General features: G+C 54.5%; 1 protein-coding gene across 1 annotated transcript in view; it reads right to left on the bottom strand.

The window, feature by feature from the left end:
- COL4A2 (collagen type IV alpha 2 chain) overlaps nucleotides 1–12,642 on the bottom strand; it is a 159,409-nt gene that overhangs the window by 110,520 nt on the left and 36,247 nt on the right. The window lies entirely within an intron of this gene.

Genomic DNA, 12,642 nt, shown 5'->3' with positions numbered 1-12,642 from the left:
CCATGGGGTCGTAACAAGTTGGACACGACTGAAGCGACTTACCTCACACGCACAAACATGGATAAAGTCCTTTCATGCCCTCCAAATGCGATTCTAGGTATTTGCCCAATTTTGTATGGCTTCAGTGTTTAACTACAGTGGGGCTCATTTTAAAACCGCCCGACCCTGGATATTCGGTGTTTACACATCCAGCTGCAGGCCAAGTCGTTGGTGTGCGGATTATTCTGAGCACCAAAGCGAGAAGCCTGGATGCACCGCGTTGGGCTTTGTCCTCTGAACGACTGGGACGTAAATAGGCGTGCGGGCAAGGTGAACTCGGCTCACACAATCATGATTCACCTACCAGTTGCTTGGAAAGGGTAGGGGGACTCCTCAGGCTGAAGTGAGAAGCATACACTCCTATTCCCCAGCTGGGGTTTCACATGTTATTTTTAATTTTGATTTTAAAGCCACTTGCCAAATCCCTGTATATAAATCAATGGTCGAAATGACTTTAATGGCTTCAAATCGACCTAACAGACTTTCTGTTCTAGCTCTAGGGTATGCACTGGATTTAGTTACAGAAATGCGCTCATAACCTGCTCAAAATTCGACGGTGCTTTCTGCTTTGGGAACAAGGCTTGCAGGCCTGAAGACTCCCAGTCTCCATACTTCTCAGCCATGAGCCCAGGGCTCAGATACCATGACTCAGGACGTGGGGGAGACACTGTTGAGAGGTAGCCCTCCACCTGATAAGCCAATTTCCATCCTGGAAATTCCAGCCCTCGTGTGTATGTCTCTGTGTGTGTGTGTGTGTCTGTGTGTCTGTGTGTGTATGTCTGTGTGTGTGTGTGTGTCTGTGTGTGTATGTCTCTGTGTGTGTGTGTGTGTCTGTGTGCGTGTGTGTCTGTGTATGTGTGTGTGTATGTGTGTGTGTCTGTGTGCGTGTGTGTCTGTGTATGTGTGTGTGTGTGTATGTCTGTGTGTGTGTGTGTCTGTGTGTGTGTGTGTGTTTGTGTGTGTGTCTGTGTGAGTTTCCATCAGCGTCTCACAAATCCCACAGAGGGGCTCTTAAGAATTCCAGCAGCAGCAAGAGCCCTAAGTGCCACCTTCTGGAATGTCAGACCTCCAGGATGAACAGAAGTATTTACTTCTCTAGGGCAGGGCACGTGCTCCAGACATCTCTTAGAGGCTGAACAAGTTTCAGGCTGAGCCTCGGCATTCTCTGGAGAGGACCTGGGCTCTGGAACATTCTCAAGACACAAATGCCCTCCTGAGGCTCTCAGATGAGGAGTATGTGAAGGGCTATGTGTGTCTGTTCCAGCCCCAGTTGCCCACCCCCACCAACAGGAGAACAAGAGCTCAGACCAACCACTGCCCAAGCCAAGCCCTCAGGTCCAGCCCTCATTCCGTGACTCAACACAACTCGAAGACACACCAGGGTCCTCTTGTCAGCGCCTTAATAGAGATGACGTGCTTCCTCCCCACCTACACCCACCTCAAGAGTCTGCCCACCACCCTCGCAGAGGACAAGCTAGCCCCATCCAGACCTTCAACTTCGGGGTCTCCAGGACAGCATGCTTCCACCCGCCAGGGCCAAGCTCTCTCCGAAACATCAATCCATTGCTTGTTAGTTTCCCACCTCGGTCCCCGCTGGGACCTTGGTGCAGAGCAATACTCCAGCAGCAGCGCTCCATGAGCCCCCTGCGGGTCACCCAGCATCTCAGGGGGAGACGCAGCTCCAGGGCCTGGAAGCTCCTGGAGAGCCCCTGTTCTGGACCAGCTGCGTCTACTCAGCAGAGCTGGCCAAGCGCTCGCCCCGGTGTGAACGTCCTTCATCTCAGGGCAGGCAAGAGCTCACGGGCCAATGGAACCAAGGATGCTGCAAGGACTCCCAACCTTGGAGAACGTTTGAGTCCAATCTTGACATCTCAAAAAGTGCTTCGGGGCTAATGGAAGTGGTTTTGAAAGATGAAAGTGAGTTAAGTTTGGGGAAGTCAGAGAGAAGCAGCCTGAACGTAAAGAGCCCAGTAAACCAGGAACGTCTCTGTGCTGCCTCTGGAGGAGATGAAGGGCAGGTAATCTCCTTTCGACAACTGGGAACAAAACCTGTGCTGGCAAGGAAGGAGGAGGGCAGGCAGGACGGATTGGTATTCAGGGGAGGCTCGGACACAGCGTCAAAGAGGCAATCCCTCCACGCTGGATAAAACGCTGCTCCCTCCAGACCCTCGCTACTCCCCCTGCTGTGTGGATGCCTCATCGGCACCGCCCCAGTGCCGCTCAGGACCGCAGACCCTGGCCCAGGGTTCCAGCAGGGCTTCCAGGTAAGCAGGGATGATGGGCTGGCTCTGAGAAAGGGGATTTGCTTGGAGACAATGAGCCATCTCTTCAGTGGAGCAGAAACTGCCATTTCCTGCAGGGTCACCTGGGCCCTGCCTAAGGCGGACCCAGGCATGACATCCTAGACACGTGCCAGCCCTCGACATCTTTTGAACCCTGCCACCTGGGGCGTGCTCAGAGTGGCTCTGAGTACTCAGGACTCAGTTCGAGCTTATAATCAACCACAGGGCCAAAAATTTCAGTTCTTTTCTCCTTAGTCAAAACATCCTTTCGAGACTCTCTCTTTCTCTCTTTTTTTTTTTTTGCTGAATTTTGTGCTGTTCTGAATTGGTAGCCAGCATTGCTGTGCTGATTAGAAATTCAAGGAACTGGAAATGACTTGGATCGCTTAAGAGCCAACTGGCAATGTAAAGGCATAAGATACATTCTCTAGAGACCTTGGATCATATTCTACCCAAACGGAATGTAACAGATGGTTTCCAGGGCAACATGGAGAGCTCTGAACAAGAGATTTCTTAGTGAGCTTTTTACATGGGAATTCTTTTCTTTGGAGCCTTGTCTGAATCTTGGCATCACTACACTGTAGAATGATTTAAAAATACATCTATTTGTATGGGCTTTAGTTCATCCGAGAGACAGCCAGATCACCCCCAGATTCATGGTTGAGATTCCCGGGGAAGCTTTTGTGTCTGAGAGAACAGAAGTCATGTAATGTTCTAAGCAAAGCCAGGTTCTAGCTTCTTGAACCAGGCATCTATCAGATTCAAGGAGGGAGTTTCTTGCCTTGAGCCACTGGCTCCCTGGCTTCCAGCAGAGACGGCTCTGCCATTTATAACTGGAATGCGGGGAAGAGTCGGAGTGCAGGTCCAGAGTGGCAGCTGCAGGATTAAGGGAACGCCCGGTCCCACTTGCGGCTGGCCCTGCCTCCCGTTGGAGCAATCTACTGGCATCAGGAGAAGCCAGTATCACGCTGCCTTCGTCAGGGACTGGGCAGGACTGAGCAGAGAGGAAAAGCGCTTCCTTGGCAGCATGGTGAGCAGTAGGTATCCAGGGAATAGCCCCACTTCCAACATAGACAGAACCGCTCAGCGCCACGCCTCCTGATGCCAGATATTCAGGACACTTAAAAACAGGCTTAAACAACCACTTGAACGTCAGAAAATAAAACACACAAATGACTTAGGCGCTTTCAGACCAGCTATTTCTCAGCCACCCGTGTGAACCACCCATGTATATCAAGACCACAGAATCCATGGACGTGCACCCTTCTGTCTGCAGACGGGACGCTCTTTAAAGTCGATACCATACATACAGATGGAAGAAAAAAATGCTCACCATTGTTCTCAACTTGCACAGAAGAACTGAGTATTAATCAAAGTTATATGAAGATGTGAGAACAAAACTCATTTGTCCTGAAACAAAGAATATTTTGTCCTCCACATGTTCCAAGAAACATTTTGTTCAAGAAAGCCTTTTTAAGCCAACCTACCTCCAGCCAAAAAGAGCAAATCTGGAGGGAATTTACAGATATTTTACCATTTTATTGCCCCCAGCACTCAACTGGAGCTTCCTGTATGGAGCGCTATTGAATAACCCATTCTAACCGACGGAAAAGACAAACATTCCTTTTTGTTAAAAAGCAATCATCTTTCACATTTTAGGTAAAAAAAAAAAAAAATTTATACGAGTCTTTGTCTTTGTCACAAGTCCAGGCAAGCTGGACTTTCTAAAATTATCCTTCGAATCCAAAAAGAGGCCGACAAGGAGAAAGCCAACTTGGGAACACAGTTCCCAGTAAAGTTCTATTACTTTATCAAAACAGGAAATATAAGCCATTTCCGCACATGCAGCTTTAGAAATTAAGGAAATCATTCCAACATAGTATTAGAAAGACAGGGTATATGGCAGAGGAAGTGTGGAGCGCAGCCACTCCACACAACAAAACCCTCCTCCGCTGTAAGCCGGGCGGGAAGTCTAGGGAGTCCGGCTGCCTTTGTCCAAACTCCCAGGGGCGCCCAAAATGAGCGCGGTGACTCTAGAACGGTCCCAAGATCGTCACCAGCCGAAAGCAGCGGAGTACCTGATGGACAAAGGGGTCACCCATTTAGATGAGCCTCCCCAGTGGGCTCTGACCGAGTATCAGGGAGTGCGGTGAGATCCCTCCTGTGCTGGGGGTCTGGGGGAGGCAACAGAGGAGGACTGATGCTGAAGCTCCTGATGCAAAGAGCCGACTCACTGGAAAAGACCCTGACGCTGGGAAAGATTGGAGGCAGGAGGAGAAGGGGATGACAGAGGATGAGAAGGTTGGATGGCATCACCGACTCAATGGACATGAGTCTGAGCAAGCTCCAGAAGTTGGTGATGGACAGGGAGGCCTGGCGCGCTGGAGTCCACGGGGTTGCAGAGTCAGACACAACTGAGCGACTAAGCAACGTCGAAGTAGGAGAGGATGCTGTGATGGGAACCGGGAACCCGACAGGACGACGGCAGTTCAAGGGGAGATGCTGGGCACAGGCCTTTCCGGGTGCAGTTATCAGGCCTACACGGGCTCACTTAGGCTTGCCCGGGTGTGTGGGCACCTGCGGAGGCCACTGCTCCTCCCCGCAGCCCGGCGGGCCCGGGAGGGGCAGCACTGGGGACCCTCACCTGCCTCACAGCAGCAAGCCGCCTGGGTTTCCACCCAAACCTGCACACTTAGACGCTTTCCTGAGCATGACCAGCCCCCTTCTCCACCTCCTCTTTCTTCCCAGGCGACTCAGAGGCAAGGTGTGTTTTCCTAATAGAACCTGCCATCAACAAGACAGCGAGTGGGCTTCCCAGAATCCGCCTGCCAGTGCAGGAGACATGGGTTTCAGGCTCGGGTCGGGAAGATCCCCTGGAGGAGGAAATGGCAACCCACTCCAGAATTCTTGCCTGGAGAATCCCATGGACAGAGGAGCCTGGTGGGCCATGGTCCACGGGGTCGCAAAGAGTCGGACACAACTGAGTGACTAAGCAATAGTAACAGCCGACAGGACAGCAGAGGCAGCTGAACCTCAGCGCTGGGGTTGGGGGCCGACCGGCAGGGCTAACGCAGAGAGACCCCAGCAGCATCTCAGGAGCTGGACAAGATGGGGGCATGGCTGGCAGACCAAAGGCCAGAACACGCTTCCCAATACCGCTTACACATGCGATGCTGAGAGCAGGCTGAGGACAGCCGCTGCCTGGGGGTGAGGAACCCCCTGCGGGTGCGTGCAAAGCTGGGAAGCGGACGCCACAGACCGGCAGTATCAGCAGAGGGCCCCGGGCGGAGTCCAGGCGGGGCGTCCGCTCCCTTCTGCACCCCCCCTACAGGATGGGGCTGGCGGGGGCCGCCCAGATCTGTGGGGTGACGCTGGTGCTTAGGCCCCCGGCGCCCTCACACTGAGGGGTCACGGAGACAGGCGCAGGCCCTGCTGCTGGCTTGGAGCCCCAGACGGCAGCATGGGAGCATGGAGCAGCCAAGGCTCCCTGAGAAACACCTCGCCCGGGGCCAGAATGATCTCAGAGTGCGGGTGGGCCCGCTGCAGGTGAAGGCAAGTGGGCTGCCTGGCCGAGCGAGGGCGTCTCCCATCACACTCCCTCCACCCCGCGGCCTTGCCTCCTCTCCTGAGACGGGCTGCAGGGGCCCCCACGTGTCCCCGCTGCTGGGGGCCCGGGTGGGAGGCGCTGCTGGCGTCTACGTGGGCTGCTCCATCCAGAAGCGTCCCTCCCGCTTCCTCTCACATCGGCTTCACCCAAAGCGAGTCCAGGCCTCCCTGCAGCTCCTCCATCCCGGTGCACACCTGGAGATGACTCAGCTCGCCCAGCAACTGGATACGCACGCATAGAAGCAACAGGGACACGGAAGGCGAGTGTGCTGCCGTGATCAGAACCAGGGACCACAGAGGCTAGGGTGGGCTGGGCAGTGGGCTCGACCGGCGGCCTCAAGAGTGGGTGCAGGCCCAAAAGGGGCTCCGCAAATGGGGCTGATCCCGCCTTGAGGCAGGAAGGAGGTCCCGCCCGGAGCACGGATGGTCTCCACTTGAAGGCGCTTCTTCGCATCACCTAAGGTCCAGCTCACCGGAGCTCCAGCCCCCGTTCACGTCTGAGTCCTGTCCACGTTCTGGAATCTGTCACCAGTGCTCTGCTGCAGCTACGGTCTCAGCTCCTACGACATTCGATTTATTTTCCTTAACCATGTTTATGAATCTATGGCTCAATTCTACGCTGAACCAGAGCTCATTCCCTTGATTCCAAAAGTTGCTCTTGAGGGCTTCCCTAGATGTTGACTTACTGGATGGAGCAATCTCAAAAGTCTCATGTGAGAACGGGATCTTTTTCTCGTCCAGCGTTTGGAACAGGTCGTCCAGGCCTCCACAAGAGCCCCTCCCCACTCTCAGTCTCCCTTATCTTCCCCTTGGCCACCATCACTGTGGTCACGGTGGCCGGGGCAAGGCCAGTCTGACCAACGACTCAAGCAGGCTGGCTGCGTCTCGGCGTCAGGTCACCCATCACTAAAGCCCGTCTTCCTGATGCCTCTGTGATGCTGCCACAAGTGTGCACAATGTGAGAGCCCATGTGCACACCGGCTGCCTTGCAGGAGTTGGTGTGCAGGAGCGTGCGCACACACACACGCACACACATGCACACGCACACACGCGCACACAATGCACACGCGCACACAATGCACACACGCACACACTGCACACACACGCACACACACGCACACAATGTACACACATGCGTGCACGCACGCACACGTGCACACACGACACACACATGCACACAATGCACACACATGTGCGCACGCACGCACACGCTCACACACGTGCACACAAATGCACACACATGCATGCACACACACACGCACACACGACACACACATGCACACAATGCACACACGTGCACACACACACGCACACACGAGCCCAGGCAGATCGACGCTTCCATTTGAAATCGTTTGCCTGCTGTTTGGGTTTCCTTGGTGGGTCCGTCAGTAGACCAATTTCTGGAAGTCCCTGTTCCTCCATCCTTAATACAGGTGGTCACCATTCTGGCTTTTATTAATCACTCAGGCCCTGTGTTCATTCACGGCTGCTCTGACAGAATACCAGCCCGGGCAGCTTATAACCAGCAGGCCTGTATTGATCCTGGCGCTCGAGGCTGGAAGTTCAGGATCAAGGGGCGACTGGGTGCCTGTTTTACCCACAGCCAGCTTCTTGCCACATCCTCACGTGGCAGGGTGGGGCCTGAGAGCTCTGTGGGCCTCTTCTGTTAAAGACGTTCGTCTCCATCGTGGGATGCCCTCCCGAAGGCCCCACCTCCTGATACCACCCTGGGGTTAGGACTTGGGGGGGAGGCACAGGCACTCAGACCAGAGCGAGGGGCAGGTGGGCGCGTGCGTCCTTCTACGGGTGACCCTCTGGTTTCCAGCCCACCCGACGCTCCGGTGACAGCACAGCGCGCGCTGTTTCTACGTCCTCTGCTCCCGACTCTGCCCTTAACCAGCTGAGCTGCGCCCGAGAGCAGTCGGTGTGCGTCCCGCCCCCTCCCTCCTCCGTTCCCCCACTCAGCTCCGGCCGGGTGCTTCGTAAAACATCTCCACACAGCGGTGGAATGTCAAGGATCTTCAGCACCTGAGCGCGAGCACCTCTGGGTGCCCATCCTCCCTGGGAACGTGCCTCTGTACAAACTGTGCCTTCGGCCTGGAATTCTCTCCCTCCTGCCTTGGCCTCCCCATCCGCAGAGCTGAAACCCGCTCCCTTGAACACACCAGCCACTCGCCCTCGGGGTCAAGCAAGTCAAGCTCCTGCAGATTTCACATCTCGGCCCTGCCCATTCTTTGTATGTACTGGTGTTTCTGCTACAACGTAACATGGGGCTGTTTCTGAAAGACCCTCACGTTCTGCAAAATGACACCTCAGGCGGACAGAGAGCACAGAAAAACAGGGCTGGCGGCAGACCTGGGTAGCTGTGAACCAGGGAACTAGTGTTCTGTTCAGTCGCTCAGTCGCATCCGACTCTTTGCGACCCCATGGACTGCAGCACGCCAGGCTTCCCTGTCCATCACCGACTCCCAGAGTCTACTCAAACTCATGTGCACTGAACCAGTGATGCCATCCTACCATCTCATCCTCTGTCCTCCCCTTCTCCTCCCGCCTTCAATCTTTCCCAGCATCAGAGTCTTTTCCAAGGAGTCAGTTCTTCGCATCAGGTGGCCAGAGTACTGGAGCTTCAGCTTCAGCATCAGTCCTTCCAGTGAATACTCAGGACTGATCTCTCCAGTAGGATGGACTGGTTGGATCACCTTACTGTGCAAGGGCACTAATGCCACTATGTCTCATCCCAGTAGAAGTGAGAGGATGGTTGACCAGACACGTCAAACTCACGTTCAGTCAAGAGAGTGAAAGTGAAAGTGTAGGTCGCTCCGTCGTGTCTGACTCTTTGCGACTCTCCGGCCTGGGACCTGCCAGGCTCCTCTGTCCATGGGACTCCCCAGGCTACAGTCCTGGAGCGGGTTGCCCGGCCCTCCTCCAGTTCACTCAGGAAGGGCTGCACGGAGTGCAGTGCTGTGTCGTACAGAGAAGCGAGGGCAGCGGTTTGATGGAAGTGGAAGTCGGGAGGCGTAAAGAGTGCTCAGTAGAGACAGCAGCAGCCGCTGGGCAGAGGCGGGGAGGCCCAGGCAGCGGGTGGACCCGGGAGGGGAGCCGAGCAAGAGAGGCGGGGCCCCGGGGCCTCCAGGCCGGAGCGGAATTCTGGGGGAGCTCACTGTGCACCCGGGGCTCATCTCGCACCCCACCTCCTCCCACTCCTGCGTCACCCAGTGTGCCCCCCAAAAACCTGCCTGACTGACCCCGCTCCCCGACACCATCCTCCCCTTGATCAGCAGCTGTCCACCCGCAGATGTAGTTACACGGGATGCAGCCAGCAACACCGGCCGGACTGCAAAGCTCTTCCTCTCGGTTCATCCAGGCTTCCCTGCTCAGGAAGGACAGGGAGCCTGGTGTGGGGCGGCCGTGAAGAGTCAGACAGGACTCAGTGACTGGAGGATAAAACAGCTCCTGCGGGTGCCGGTGCTCTCCTCCAATCAATAGCGGGAAAATCGGCCGCAGGAGAGACTATTCTGGGGACTTGCCTGGCGGTCCAGTGGTGAAGACTCTGAGCCTCCACTGTAAGGGGCACAGGTTCGATCCCTGCTCAGGGAACTCATATCCTGCAGGTCGTGTGGTGCGACCTTTAAAACAAGAGAGAGACTGTTTTTGATGAAGGCTAATGCCATTCGGTCGTTTTCATAGCCTGAGGGATAGAGTTCTGTGTCTTCTGTCTCGGAGTTGAGGAAAACAACTCATCAGGAGCTTTTAAGAGGCCACCCGTATAATTATAGCTGGAGGTAAGAACTCTGTGTACACACGGTAAAGAGTCTCACAGGTTATATTTAGAAAAAATGCCCTAAATATTTATGAGCAACTCTGTTTACGCCTTCCTCAGCTATGAGAGATAGTCTACCGAGACCTCATTCAGTGCAGCCATCAGCTCACACACCACCTACAGTAAAACTTCATTTATTTATACAGCATGTCAGTTCTTGGGTCTCTGGCAATGAATAAAAATGTCTACGTGGTGAGAGTTGGCTATGAGTCCGAAGTGAATATTTCACATTGTTCTGAAGAAATGAAGTGGATACATCTCTTGAAGCTATTTATTCCAGAGACCCATGCCCAGCCTTAGAGCTTTGTCCCAACCCCTCCCTCCGTGACAAATTTGGGGGAAAAAATCTCAGAAGAACGGGGAGAAAAGAGACTTTGCAATGCCTTTTCAGAATACAATAAGATTTCTGTTCTGCTTGGGCGGGACCGGCCCAGGCAGGGCAGGTGTGGGTTCGCTCTGGCCCGCGAGGAGCTCCGGCAGTCTGCCTGGGCAGGATCACGTCTGCATCTGAGCGGCTTCATCTCAGTAACCTTGATGGCGCCCTGGATCAAAGTCTCAGGGCTCCGGGCCAGTGGAGGGTCCACACTAAAACCGCAGCCACTCCACATACCTGCTGGCCTGACTTCTGGGCTAGAATTTCTGAATTTCTGCCTTGCCCTTTCTCGTACACAAACCCGGCCAAGGTGATCGCATCTGGCAGCTTCTGAGGCCGTGTGATACTCCTTTGCATACTAGCAGCGAGGTAGGATTCCTTTGCTATGAGCTTAGCAGCTTTCTCTTCACGTTGGCGGCTCCGTGAGTAAAACCTACCCTAAGTCACCGCGGAACCACCTACCCGGGCCGGCAGCTCTGTGTCAGGGTCCTGCTCCATGCAGAGGCAATGATGCTATCTGTGTGAGGATCACCCATTCGGGTGTTTGTCCACTTGGATATTCCAAGAGGGAATTTTCAATCCCATGCTTCCCTTTGCTCCCCAGCAGGCTGTTGGAAGTTTTAATCTCAAGCTTCTGGGCTACAATCAGGGGACACGTACAATGGTAACTGCAAGATGGACCCACCAAAGAGTAAACCTCCCTGGACTCGGTTCACACCAAGATTGATTGATTGACTTTTTAAAATTTTGAAAGGCGTGATCCGTTTATCTCATTTTATCTTAGGCTGTGCGGGGTCTGCCGCTGCTCAGGTTTTCTCCAGCTGTGGGGAGCGGGGGCTTTTCTCCAGCTGCGGGGAACAGGGGCTTTTCTCCAGCTGCGGGGAGCGGGGGCTTTTCTCCAGCTGCGGGGAGCGGGGGCTTTTCTCCAGCTCTTCTCCAGTTTTCTTGCTGCAGAGGCTCCCCCAGTTGTGGTTTCTGGGCTCTGGAGCACAGCCTCAGTGGCTGTTGCCCAGGTTCAATCACCCTGCAGCATGTAGGACCTTCCTGGACCAGGGATCGAACCCACGTCTCTTGCGTCGGCAGGCGGATTCTGATGCACTGTGTCACCAGGGAAGCTCCAGACCGAGTTCCGGTGCTGCCCTCCGTTGGCGAGGCTAATTCAGAATTAGATGCACACATTTCAAGGACTGGGAGCCAGTTCCGTCACACTGATGCATGATACAGTTAATCCAGTGTTTTCACCCTGAACTTCACCCGGCAAGAGGGTGAGGTCTCTGCGGGCCCCGACAGCCCCATGACTCTGTTGGCGTGCGGTGCCCACTGTGACGTGGCCGAGGGGTGCACTCTCGTGGTGCCCCACCATCTCCCTTGAGCCCTGCAGTCCCCTCATCTGCACATGGGTAGGCCCGCCACCCCAGCCTCGCGGGGTGCTTATGGGGAGGAAAGATGAGCCTGGGGCATGAGCTCAGCGCAGCGCCCGGCACGTGGCAGGAGGCAGTGCTCCTTGACCTTTGCTCCGTGTCACCCATGAAGCGGAGGTGCCGGCTCATCTCCATGCTCACGGTTCAGATCCTAGGACACAGTGCCTGCGTGCTTAGTCACTCATTAGTGTCTGACTCTTTGCGACCCCGTGGACTGTAGCCCGCCAGGCTCCTCTGTCCATGGATTTTCCAGGCAAGCAAACTGGAGTGGGGTTGCCACTTCCTTCTCCAGGGCATCTTCCCGACCCAGGGATCAAGCCTTCATCTCTGGTGTCTCCTGCGTCGCCAGCAGATTCTTCACCTGCTGAGCTGTCGGGGAAGTCCAGGACACAAAGAGTGCCGTGTTTTCACTGCTTAGGGAGATGGCTGCTCGTGCAGACACTTGAGTGTTTGAAAGTCTGCATTCTAACAGCAGGCACGGAAAGCTGCTTCCATGCAGAGCTCACGGGGTTAACCTAGGGGAGGTGATATTTTAAGTTCTGTGTACCATCAATTTCCCGAAGTTAAGATTTTTGAGAAGGAAACATTTCCTGAGCTAACTCATCTTTAATAATGGAATTCTTCTTCTTTTTGTTCAGTGAGTAGCTGGCAGAGGCACGGCTTAAGCAGCTCAACTCTGCTCAAAGTTGTACCCAAGGTCAACCGGCGAGTCAAGGTCATCTGGGACGCAAGCCAAGACCTCCTATTCTCTTTCCGTCGCTATGAGCCCAAGATAAAAATTCATGAATATTGTCTGAGCCACAAGGCCTGTAATTCCCCCATGTATCAAAAGTGCTCTTATCATCTTACAAACAACGAACATGCTGAGACTGTAAACATCCCCAAAGTGGACTTCCTCAAATATTTTCAGTGATGTCATCGGGCCCTTCTTTCATATCCGTTTTTATTATGCTCCTGTCCTTTCAAAACAGAGTGTGGCCCACGGTGCAACAAAAGCCAGGAAACGTCGGTCCTCTGGCAGCTGGACTGACCTGGGGAGGAGGAGAGATGGGAGAGTCCTCACGCCCGCGACGGAGAGGAAAGGCGCCCACCGGACACGGC

Source organism: Budorcas taxicolor, chromosome 12 (genome assembly GCF_023091745.1).
Source record: "Budorcas taxicolor isolate Tak-1 chromosome 12, Takin1.1, whole genome shotgun sequence".
NCBI classification, from domain to species: Eukaryota; Metazoa; Chordata; class Mammalia; order Artiodactyla; family Bovidae; genus Budorcas; species Budorcas taxicolor.
Note: the sequence above shows the minus strand (reverse complement) of the source record. Positions and strands in the feature narration are given on the sequence as shown.